The sequence below is a fragment of the Rhinoraja longicauda genome, chromosome 4 (genome assembly GCF_053455715.1).
Source record: "Rhinoraja longicauda isolate Sanriku21f chromosome 4, sRhiLon1.1, whole genome shotgun sequence".
Taxonomy (NCBI): domain Eukaryota; kingdom Metazoa; phylum Chordata; class Chondrichthyes; order Rajiformes; family Arhynchobatidae; genus Rhinoraja; species Rhinoraja longicauda.
In genome coordinates, this window is record NC_135956.1 from 84144211 (window position 1) to 84157121 (window position 12911).

General features: G+C 37.1%; 2 protein-coding genes across 6 annotated transcripts in view; both read right to left on the reverse strand.

The window, feature by feature from the left end:
- LOC144592932 (band 4.1-like protein 3) overlaps positions 1-12911 on the reverse strand; it is a 477619-nt gene that overhangs the window by 391536 nt on the left and 73172 nt on the right. The gene's annotated exons all lie outside the window — the stretch shown is intronic.
- LOC144592934 (transmembrane protein 200A-like) overlaps positions 1-12911 on the reverse strand; it is a 38479-nt gene that overhangs the window by 22588 nt on the left and 2980 nt on the right. Inside the window, exon 2 of one of the 5 annotated variants that reach the window (XM_078398239.1) lies at positions 1792-1840. The exons of the other annotated variants lie outside the window; for them this stretch is intronic. The gene's annotated coding sequence lies outside the window, so the exon portion shown is untranslated. The remainder of the gene's footprint in view (positions 1-1791; positions 1841-12911) is intronic. 5 annotated transcript variants of the gene reach the window in all.

A 12911-nucleotide genomic window follows, 5' to 3' on the forward strand; every position in this document is an offset into this window, starting at 1 on the left:
GCTCTTTTAAGTAGTTCTTGGCAAACTGTAACCTGGCCATCCTATTTTGATTATGGAGGGCACTGTATATAGTTTGCATTTTAGAGGGTAAGGTTTTTATTATTTTATGCATTGGTATTTCATTGATGTCTTGACAAAAGGATTGTCAATATTTAACTGCAAAGATTTAGAACTCCCTTGTTCAGTAACCAAATATATTTGTTTTAATTCAATGACAAAACACATCTAGGTAATCCACTTTCCAATAATGTTGCATGGTAAGGTTACAAACTGAGTAAGGTTCAAAGCAACCACCTGAAATTCAAAATATCACCCTCTGTTTAGACTTCAATATATTTTCAGCAGAGTCTTTGTTCAGTGGCTCAATTTATTTTACAAATTAAAGAATTTGTACCTCACGGCTCACGGAAATAATGTCTTGCTCTGCAATCTCCTTTCAGCTAGTTCATGTGAATCAGCTGGTCATTCTTCTTGCAGTCTCTCAAGCATTCCCACTTGCCTTATCTCCTGGCATTTTGCAGTTCTTCATTGCAGTATTCCATTTACTCTGATTGTCTATATAGACTGTCTATATTGTCTGTTGCTGTAGAGGTGATACTTCCTCATTCATTTTACTTCCTGTAATGGCAGTTTCTATACCATCTCGAAATCCCACTTCGATAGCCATTACTTCTCGGGGATGAAATGTAGTTATAGCTTACGCACACGTCGCACCCTGATATGACAAAACGAATCTTCCAAACTTCTTTTCTTCATTAATTGGTTTTATTAAAGTAGCACAAATCATAGGGTAACTCATCAGTTTCCGTACTTTATCAACTGTTTCTTCTTCAAACAATATCTAGAATTCTTGCAGTTATTACCGTATGGTTCTTACAAATATAGATGAAACAAGCATATGGTACGAGCGCGTGTGGTACGAGCGCGTGTGTGGTAAAGAACTGTATGCTCACCATCCTCCGAGTCTCAACTGACCCACAACCTTTGTCGACACACTAGCCTCCTCCCAGCTAGACACTCCCAATTACGCATTACGTCACCCACAAGCAGGCAAAAAATACATAAACTAGAAATATTAAAACACAGCCATAACACAATGACAATAACTGAATTAAGCATAAATGGCTTCCCTTGAGACCCGATCCATTGGCGACAACCCACCCTTCTGTGTCCATATTATCATTGTAAAGAATACGGAGCTACTGAAGACTGAACATTATTTAAATCACAACACAATAACAAATAAACTTACTTTGAATTGGGGTTTATTAAATTAGTTGCAGTTCACTATGAAAAAATAAATTGGCTTGTCAAGTTTATTTTAATTTACTTATTCTGTATTAAACTAACCTAAGTACTGTCAATAAATATTACAATCTTTACATAGTCTCTTAATGTTTAATTTGTTCTTGCCTTTTACTTTAGTGTGCAATACTGTTATTGTTCCTGTGGCTATTCTGCTATAGTTCTGCATTCTCCCTCTTTTCATTCCCTCTAATCTCATTAGCCCCTCAGATATTTACAATTTCTCTGAATATCTGTTTTCTCTGCCTTTTATTGTCCTTGATCTCTATGGGTTCCTAAGTTCTTTATTTCGTAAGATTAAAACCAGTACTATCAATTGTATTTCCATCATAACAATCTATTTTGTAGGAAACTGAATTTATTTTCATTTAATAGAAAACAATCTTTTGGAGGCTTTGCAATGGAAAATAACATTACATTTAATCTATGCCATCAAACAGATAACATACCACACATCATTAGTGTTCATTCTTGAAGCACATTTACCTTTAAGACTGCTACTGTCCCCCTACAGGTTTCCATCCACAATGATTAACTGGAATAATAATAATAAATTTTATTTGTCATATGTAGGTTGGCACAGGGTCAACAGTACAATGAAATGTATTTGACAAGACAACGGGTCACCTCAGCAGTAATATTCCAAGGATAAATAAGATTGAAAAAAATGACGTTAGTAAGGTAAAAAGACAATATTAAAAATGGGTAAAAAGGACAATATTAAAAATCAACATATGATTTGAAATGTGTATGAGTTCAGAGGCCTGATGGTAGAAACTGTTCTTAAGTCTGGTGGTATGCGCAGCCATACTCCTGTATCGTCTGCCTGACGGTAACAAGGAGAACAGCCTGCGTGCTGGGTGGCTGTGGTCCGTGATGATGCTGCGTGCCTTCCACAGGCACCGCCGGTAGAAAATGTCCTGAATGGCCGGGAGACAGTTGCCAGTGATGTGCTGTGCCGTCTTCACCACTCTCTGTAGTGATTTGTGGCTGTGGGCAGAATAGTTCCCATACCAGACTGTAATGCAGCCCGTCAGCAGGCTCTCGATGGTGTATCTGTAGAAGTTTGAGGATGCTGACGTTCATGCCAAACTTCCTCAGTCTTCTCAGGAAAAAGAGCCGCTGGTGTGCCTTTGTTATTGTGTCCAACTGCAGTGTCCAGGAAAGGTCCTCAGTGATGTGCACACCGAGGAACTTAAAGCTGCTGAACCTTCCAACCTCAGCATCACCGATGTTGGATGGGGAGGTGTCCACTCCCCCGCTGTCTCCTGTAGTCCACGATCATTTCTTTAGTTTTGCTGATATTGAGAGAGACGTTATTTTCCTGGCACCAGCTGTTTAGTGCCTATTTTTGCTTTAACCCAATGCTTCTCCCAAAACACAAGCAAGCAACTTATAATTTCCTCTGATTAACTTGGCACCATTATCAGCTGTATGCAACAGTCAATCAATTCTTGATGCACGACACAAGTTTACAGTTAGCTGCTCTTCAGAATATACTTGGAAACCTCTGCCTCCAGACATTTTGAAATCAAAGTTGTGTGCGGTATATGAAAAACGATAGAAAAAGAAATTTACAAAAACTGACAACTATCCACGATAGATTTAATGCTAAAAGAGCAAAATTAGTTTAAAAGATGAAATGTGCAAAACACTCACTTTAGCTTTGGCAAAACAATATGGAACTAAGCATACAAAGGATGAAGCTCAGAGTTAGAATGTTTACATTGTGGCAGTGCAAGATTAACATATAATTTAGTATGCTGCAACAAGCAAATACATTCTACATAAAACAAATGTTAAATGAAAAGTTTACTTTATATTTGATCCAAAATTAATTATACTCGGAATATTAGAATTAAATCAAACATTTAGAACAACACAAAGAAACTTTATGGATTATAGTTTAATAACAGGAAAAAAATTAATTCTAAAATTTTGGAAAGGCCCTACGGCCCCCACAATCAAAATGTGGATTATAGAAATGACGGAGACCTTAAACGTGGAAAGAATCAGATTTTCCCTGTTGGATAAACAGGAATTATTCATTGGAATATGGTCTCCTTTTATTGATTACTTAAAGGGTCAGAATGGTTCAGCACAGGAACCTGACTAGCACTCGGACTAAAGAATGGATGAAATGCTATACTTTGAAATGTACGAATATATCTCGAATTAAGTTTTTGTTATTTTAATAAATTTCTCCACTCTTCTTTAACTAACTTTTTCCTTATCTTTATAATCTGTTTTTGTTTTTGTTTTTATTTTTCTTCTCTCTCTTTTCTTTCTTTACTTCATCTATTTCTTTAGTTCTATCTAGTTTAAAAAAAAAAAAGGGGCAAAAGGTATTGGAGACAATATAATAATAATTGACAATATTATCAATTTAAAAATGTATGACTGTAAAGATGTAAACAGGTTATGTACCTATCTCCAATAAAAAATTTATTTAAAAAAAAAAAAAAAAAAAGATGAAATGTGCAAAACACTCACTTTAGCTTTGGCAAAACAATATGGAACTAAGCATACAAAGGATGAAGCTCAGAGTTAGAATGTTTACATTGTGGCAGTGCAAGATTAACATATAATTTAGTATGCTGCAACAAGCAAATACATTCTACATAAAACAAATGTTAAATGAAAAGTTTACTTTATATTTGATCCAAAATTAATTATACTCGGAATATTAGAATTAAATCAAACATTTAGAACAACACAAAGAAACTTTATGGATTATAGTTTAATAACAGGAAAAAAATTAATTCTAAAATTTTGGAAAGGCCCTACGGCCCCCACAATCAAAATGTGGATTATAGAAATGACGGAGACCTTAAACGTGGAAAGAATCAGATTTTCCCTGTTGGATAAACAGGAATTATTCATTGGAATATGGTCTCCTTTTATTGATTACTTAAAGGGTCAGAATGGTTCAGCACAGGAACCTGACTAGCACTCGGACTAAAGAATGGATGAAATGCTATACTTTGAAATGTACGAATATATCTCGAATTAAGTTTTTGTTATTTTAATAAATTTCTCCACTCTTCTTTAACTAACTTTTTCCTTATCTTTATAATCTGTTTTTGTTTTTGTTTTTATTTTTCTTCTCTCTCTTTTCTTTCTTTACTTCATCTATTTCTTTAGTTCTATCTAGTTTAAAAAAAAAAAAGGGGCAAAAGGTATTGGAGACAATATAATAATAATTGACAATATTATCAATTTAAAAATGTATGACTGTAAAGATGTAAACAGGTTATGTACCTATCTCCAATAAAAAATTTATTTAAAAAAAAAAAAAAAAAAAAAAAAAAAAAAGATGAAATGTGCAAAACACTCACTTTAGCTTTGGCAAAACAATATGGAACTAAGCATACAAAGGATGAAGCTCAGAGTTAGAATGTTTACATTGTGGCAGTGCAAGATTAACATATAATTTAGTATGCTGCAACAAGCAAATACATTCTACATAAAACAAATGTTAAATGAAAAGTTTACTTTATATTTGATTTAATATATTTGTATCCTATGTATGGATTTACTCAAAATATCAAATTCCTGTTCCTTTATGCCTATGATTATGGTAGCCGATTCAGTTCATCCTAAAAAGAATTAGAAAGTCAAGGTGTTTTTGTTAGCTGAGAGGCTGGCTTTCCAATATAGATATCTTCAGAGTAAAGGAGTTAAAGTATGTGTATTATGCTATGTTGCAATGAAAAAATACCCATTTGATATGTTTTAAATTGGTTTCAAATAAAACATAGCTTCACTTCATTATTGCCAATCAGTAAAAACTCAAAATAATTAAAGCAATAAGAAAAAACTTTGTGCAGGAATGAACTGCAGATGCTGGTTTAAACTGAAGATAGATAAAAAGCTGGAGTAACTCAGCGAGTCAGAGCATCTCTGGAGAAAAGGAATGGGTGATGTTTTGGGTCGAGACCCTTCTTCAGACTTTATAATGCATAATAGTGTTATCTTAAAATAAATGCAGAGTTAACTACACTATTATAACATGTTAAAAGTCAACTATATGCACTTTCCATCCCACAGCATGAACTATCAAAATAAGCTGCCAATAAATAATTAAAGTACACTCAACAGACCACAAACACCTACAACCAAAAGGTTATATTTAATAAATACATATCTACCATACAAGGCATAACCAACCTCTCAAAGCAAAGAGTGGTGCTGATAGGAGCCAAGAGACATCATAGTAGAACAAGTAGGCAAAGCGTGTGATGATTGATTACAAAGCAGGAGTAGGGCACAACCTAGATCGAAGCAATAAAGCTTCACACAGCACTGATCAATTGATGAACTGGTTAAATACCATCATTAACATCAATTGATCAAAATTGTAAGTACCATTCTAGATGCAGAGAAAAGTAAAGTTATACTTGTTTTGGACTGCATGGGAACGCTGACAGTGCCAAAACCAGACCTGAAAAAGCAAACTTGACTCACTATACAAAATGAACGTTTGACAGATTCTCAGGCTTATATATTGACCAGTAGCAGTTATAGAGTGCTTGGCAGTTAGCCAATGCTGAGGTTAAAATAATGGATGACAATCTCTATATACCTCCTTCTTCTCACACTGCAGTCCCCCACCCCATAATCTTTAATAATATATAAAGGGCAGATATATCTAGAGTGTATCACTTAGATTCCATTGATCCCTCATCACACCCCGGCACCAGCATAAATTACAGCTCTACACCAGCATAAATTAATAGCCATGGTTAACATAAACTAATATCTATGCAATCCTGTCTGGATGCAGAAGGTGGCAGATTTCACATGTGGACATTTCTTCTGAAGTTCAGAATGCTCATGCACTTGCAATTCAGTGTCAAACATAGAAAATAGGTGCAGGAGTAGGCCATTCGGCCCTTCGAGCCTGCACGGCCATTCAATATGATCATGGCTGATCATCCAGCTCAGTAACCTGTACCTGCCTTCTCTCCATACCCCCTGATCCCTTTAGCCACAAGGGCCACATCTAACTCCCTCTTAAATATAGCCAATGAACTGGCCTCAACTACCTTCTGTGGCAGAGAATTCCACAGACTCACCACTCTCTGTGTGAAGAAATGTTTTCTCATCTCGGTCTCGGTCAAAGTTCAGATAGGAGAATTACTTCCTGAACTCCCTGGCAGCCATGGATTCTGCTTTTCACATTTCTCCTCTTTCAGCTTGCTTTTCTTTGTATGATCCTTTCTCATCCTACTGGTTTTGGTGTATTCCAAAAAGAGCTACTAATGCTTCTAAAAAAAACAAATGCTGGAGTAAGTCTTTGAGTCAGCCAGCATCTCTGTAGAACATACTCTTCTTTCCTTATCTCACAGCCTTTTGTCATTTTCCCATCTCTGGCCTTAATGCACCCATTTGCCAATCAAATTCTCCTCATCTGCATCCACCCATCAATTGCCGAGCCTCTCCCCATCCCAACCTCTCACCCAGCTTTCCACCCCAAAACTACAATCAGTTGGAAGCAGGGTCCTGACCTGAAACACCGTCTATCCATGTTCTCCAGAGATACTACCTGACCCGCTGAGTTACTCCAGCACTGTGTCTTTTTATGTAAATCAGCATCTACAGTTCCTTGCATCTACTAAGGCTCCTACCTGGGAACTTCCGCTGTGTGCTGAAGTCTTGTAACCAGGATCAAGTTGTACCAGGCAGAAAAAGATCTCCAGCAATCATCCAACCACCAATCATAGCAATAGCCAGTAGAAATCAACGGAACCTGACATGCAAGTGATTGATGAATCCACTAATAATGAAGAACAGCTGGAGTAGGGCAGGGACATGGAAATGTGGAAAAAAGAGTAATCTATCCTGAAGCCACATTAAGAGAAGATGAAAGCTGGATTGTTGCATTCCAAGCTGGCTCCATTGGTGTAAATTAACATTTGATTGACTCTTGTAATAGTCGATCATGTGTACATTTGGCAGATATTAGCAGTGCTCATGCTAACATACTCCTCAAAATGGCTTCTGGTAAGCATGTACCACAAACATGTGGATGTGCACACTGAATGTCTGTCTGGGAAAAAAATGTCATCTGCAGCACATAAAGTACAATATGGATCCAACGTTTGCAGTACGTATTAAACAGATATAAAAGTCATAATGTAATAATTGACAAAGGAGCAAATAAATGTTCTGAGTAAATTACAGCTGCATGATTCATGAATAAAAACCACCTTGCGTACAATCATTGCATATAGCATTTTTGTTTTCATTGTTCCTTTCACACAAGTAGGCTATACTGTAGGGATGCCAGCATTTCAATACTCTATATTATGCCAGTCAATGGTGGGATGCAGCCTTGATTGCATATGTATCAGAGGAGGATGTTTTGGTTCCTGATCTTGTTGTTATTTTTTGAGTGCCTGCTAAAATTTATCATAATTCTGCAATCTGTTGGTTAAATTGCAAACACTGGCTATTTTATTGCAATCACAGACTATTTTATCTGTTGGTTAAATTGCAAACACTGACACTATTTTATTACTTCTTAGGCATTCCTTCTGGGATTGGAATGTCTCCTTTCCACTCCACACGGTGTTGTTGAGGCCAATATGTAGACTCTGAGAAATGTAGGTAGATGATGCTTGATAGGGCTGAGGAGTGGGTATTAAGGCAGTGAGAAGTTTTGCTGTTATTTGATTGATATATATCTTTTACATTATTTTGGTTCTTTATGAAATACCAGAGGACACGTGTCAAGGTCATTGTTTCAGTTGATTTCTTCCTAGTGTTCTTTCCTGTAAGTGCTGACTGTCTCCTTGATAAACTTTCCAGTTCTTAGGCTCGAGTGGGCTGGAATATTTAACACTGTGGCTGTGCAATGTCTTAATGCACTACACGATATTTAGATGAGTACGTGGATAATAAAGATATAGAGTGATATGGGCAAAATGTAAGAAAATGGGACTAGCTCAGGTACACATCTTGGTCACCAGGGACGATTGGGCCGAAGAACCGGCTTCTGTAGTGTATAACTTTATGACTCCGATGCAGGACCTGTTGCAGGGTCTCAACCTGAAATGCCGACATACACTTTTTACCTCTGTAAATGCGGCTTGACCTACCAAGTCCTTCCAGTGCTGTGCTTTTGTTCTAGATTCCAGCATCTGAAGTCTTTTTTGTATCTGTGCATGTCATGGTTGCTAGATCGCCAGTATTCTCCACCCATCATTTTTAGGTCACAGTTTTTTTTTGTTGGATGCTGGTCTTTAGATGTCTGTAGAATTATTGTTCCCCTGGGTTGTTATGATTTCCCAAACAAGGATGTCTTCAGTTTGTGGTTAAATAGCTCTGGGATCTCCTAGACATTCCTGTCAAACCAGTCTTGACATGTGGTTAGAGAAGCCAAAATTCTCGTCACAGTGTAAATTATGGCAAAATTCAGGGCAGTCCAGACACTGAAGTATTGGTTTCAAATCTTAAGGTTATCTGTGAAGCATTAATTTTATAGGATTATTAAGATCACCAATATTAATTTTCCTGTCCTGAAATCAGTTTGATGGAAATAATAGCATGAATTTGATAGTGGTCTGTCAGTCCAATAGTCACCACCTGTCAATGTGTGGGTTATGCAGACATCCTCACAATCTCTCACTTGGAAAATGACATGTCCATAAACATAAAACGAGGAGACCAACACTGCCAAACATACTACAGACATGATCTCACAAATGCTCTATATAATTGAAGTGCACAATTCTATTTTTTGTATTAAATTCATTGAGCAACAGGCAGTAATGGTCTATTAGCTTTCCTACGGTGCTGTAGTTGCAACCCAGCCTTTGGCGAAACATCTATTTTTCTTGCCAAAATGGACATTTTCCTCATATTATACTCAACGTGCCCGATCTTTGCCCACTTCTTTCAAGCCTGCTCGTCCCCTCTTCACAATATACATTTCCTAATTTGTGTATTATCCTTGTGTTATAAGTAAATTTAGCCACCATATCTTCTAGGGATTTATTGCATATTACATAAATTGTAAAATTTTGAAACCGAGCACCAATCCCTATGACATACCATCTGTTTAATTTAGTTTAGGAATACAGCATGCAAACAGGCCCTTCGCCACCCCATTCACTTCTCAATTTGTAGCAATTTCACAAATGTTTCTTATATATTCTAAAGGGAAGACCAATGCAAACTACCTATTTATTTTGCCATTTCCTTATAATCCATTAATTTCCCAGACTTCAGTCTGAAGAAGGGTCTCGACCTGAAACGTCACCCACTCGTTCTCTCCAGAGATGCTGCCTGCCCCGCTGAGTTACTCCAGCATTTTGTGTCTATCTTCAATTTCCCAGACTTGCTGTCTGTATGACCAATGCTCACTTTATTTTCTATTTTAAATATTATTAGAAACTCTTGCAATCTGTTTTAATTTTTAATTAGTTTTGCACTTTTTTTTTTCTCCTTAATCTTCTGGTCATTCTTTTCTGTTTTCATATTCTGTCTAATATTCTGACCTGCCTCTGATCTTTGTTTTCACTGATGGTCTTTACCATTTTCAGTTAACCACAGGTGGTCGGTTCTCCTCTTAGAAATTATTTTCTAATTGGAACATGCCTAATCTGTGTATTTGAAATAAATACCTAATTTTACTGTCATGGCCTTATAACTGGACCTATTTAAGCTTAAAAATAATAGTCTTGGACTGGTTCTTCTCTCCCATAAACTGAATTTAAAATTGAATATTTTTCTGATCACTGGTGTCTGGGATAAGGTGGGGGTTGCTTTTATGATGAGGTTAGTAATGAATCCCATTTCATTGCTGGTTAAAGAAACTACCCTCAAAGTATAATGAATTCCTCATCTAGACTACTTTTGTCCAATTCATTTTTCTACTCTGCATGGAGATTAATTCTCTCCCCCTACCAATATTATAGCTGTACTTCTCTAACATGCTCCCATTATATATTCCCTTACTCTCTGTCTTGCCTGGTGGTTATTTACTGCAAGGGAGCCCTGCAGACTTCCCCCACAGATGACTTCATGGTTTTATTACTTCTTACCTCCCCAAAACAACTTCTATCTCCTGATTTCCTAAACTTGAAAATTATTTTTCCATTAATCCAAAATGATAATGCTAACAGAGACAGTCCCATCTATTAAAGGATTCTTCTTTGTTTCACTGAATTGTTTAACATGTATGGTTCCATGATTCTGTAGATTAATACGATACCTTATGCACCATTCAGTTTATGCCTCTGTACTGCATGTTCTTTCAAAATTGACTTTGCTTACACATTTAAGAAATAAATCAAATCAAATAAATCAAAGACAGCCTTCTTCCACCTCAAAAACATTGCCCGTCTCCGTCCATCCCTCTCCTTCACAGCTGCAGAAACCCTCATCCACGCCTTCATCACCTCCCGTCTGGACTACTGCAACAGCCTCCTCTATGGCAAACCCTCAAAAATCATCAATAAACTTCAATACATTCAAAACTCCGCTGCCCGTCTACTCACCCACTCCCCGATCCGTGACCATATCACCCCCGTCCTTTACAAACTCCACTGGCTCCCCATCCCCCAGAGAATCCAGTACAAAATCCTCCTCATGACCTACAAAGCCCTCCATAACCTGGCCCCATCCTACCTGACTGACCTCCTCCACAGGCACACTCCCACCTGCACCCTCCGCTCTGCTGCTGCCAATCTCCTGTCCCCCCCCCATCCGGACCAAACTCCGATCCTGGGGGGACAGGGCTTTCTCCATCGCTGCTCCCACCCAATGGAACTCACTAACCCAAACCGTCAGAGACTACTCCTCACTCACCACATTCAAAACATCACTGAAGTCTCACCTCTTCAGCACTGCCTTCAACCACTGAAGGTCACCTCACCTTCTGTCTCCTTTCTCTGTTCGTTTACTTATTTATCTATTTATTCACTTCTCTATGTTCTAGAAATCCCTGTAAAGCGTCTTTGAGTGTTTGAAAAGCGCTATATAAATGTAATGCATTATTATTATCATTATTAAATATGAGAAAAAAAACAAGATCCCAGCGTACAAAATAGCATTAAGTATAACATTGGCAAAAGCAGAAGAACAAGAGCAACTAAGCAGAAAAGTCAATAAACTGAGCGTGATACACGTAAAGAGTGGAAAGAAAGTGTTCATCTCAGTGTAATTTGAAGTATCTCAACCCTTTTCCTGGGATTGTCATTACAAGAGTGAAGTAGCATTACGTTATACATTGTTCATGATTTATTTCTATATTGACAAAGAAAACAGTAAAAAGTGACCACTTGACCTTTGTTTTTACTAAAGGTGCACGCCACATAAATGCTCTGTACAAATGAACTGATTTTGATATTTAGGGAAACACTGCAATCACTGTACACTGATTTCCATCAATAAATTCACAGGTTCTTCACTTTGGCAAGTTATATTGGTGACCCACATCAAACCAAACTGGCACTTTTAACATACTAAACCATAACAAAAATGTTAGCAAACAACTTCTGATGCTGCATCAAACCTGATGAAATAGAAACAGGGTTAAATCAGTTCATCCCACAAGCCCACTCCATCATTAAATGAGGTCATGGGCAATCTATGATTTAATGTCGAGTACTTGCCTTCAGATACCTGATAAGTATCAATCTAATTATAAAAATAAAAACTCACTGGCATCATCTGTCAAATGTAAAGAGAATTCCAAACTACTAGCACCCTTAGCATTTAAAAACTATTACCAATTTCACACTCGTAATACTTTGCTCCATGACTATTTCTCGATCGATGGCTATATCGGTGCAGCTGTGCCTGTGAGGGACTTGTCAATTTTACCACCTTCTCCACTAACTTCCACTCTGCTTTCAAATTCACTAGGCTCATTTCTGACGCTTCTCTCTCTCTTTTATGGATCTCTTGGTCTCCATCTCAGGGCATTTACTGTAAACCCACCTACTCCCACAGTATCTAGACAAGCCCCTCATCCCATCTGCCTCTTGTATGGATGCCATCACAAATAATGTCTGACTTATGAAAATGCAATTCAGATTTTTTCAGAATGTGCAAAAGGACAATGCATACATTGTAATATTTATATGTTATGTATATTTGACAAAACATGGAGGATATAAACAATTCTCTCTCTAAATCATTTGAAGATAATTTAAACTCCAAATAATCTATTTCATAGACAATTTGAAACCAGAAAAATACAATTAACATTTGATTGACTTTGTATGCAACTTAAGACTAAATCTTAAAATGAATAATGTAAACAAACATTCATAAATTTTTCACATTTTCAGAATACTCTGTTAATAACCGAAGATAGACACAAAATGCTGGAGCAATTCAGAGGGACAGGCAGCATGGCTGGAGAGAAGGAATGGGTGGTTTCGGGGCAAGACAACAGTCTGAAGAAGGGTCTTGACCCAAAGCATCACCCATTCATTCCCTCCAGAGATGCTGCAGTTATTCCAGCATTTTGTGTCTATCTTCGGTTTAAACCATCATCTGCAATTCCTTCCTACACATACTTTGGTAATAGTTTAAGTTTTAATTATTAGATCAGTTAAAAATGCTCAGGGTTTGGTATCTACAGAGTTGCA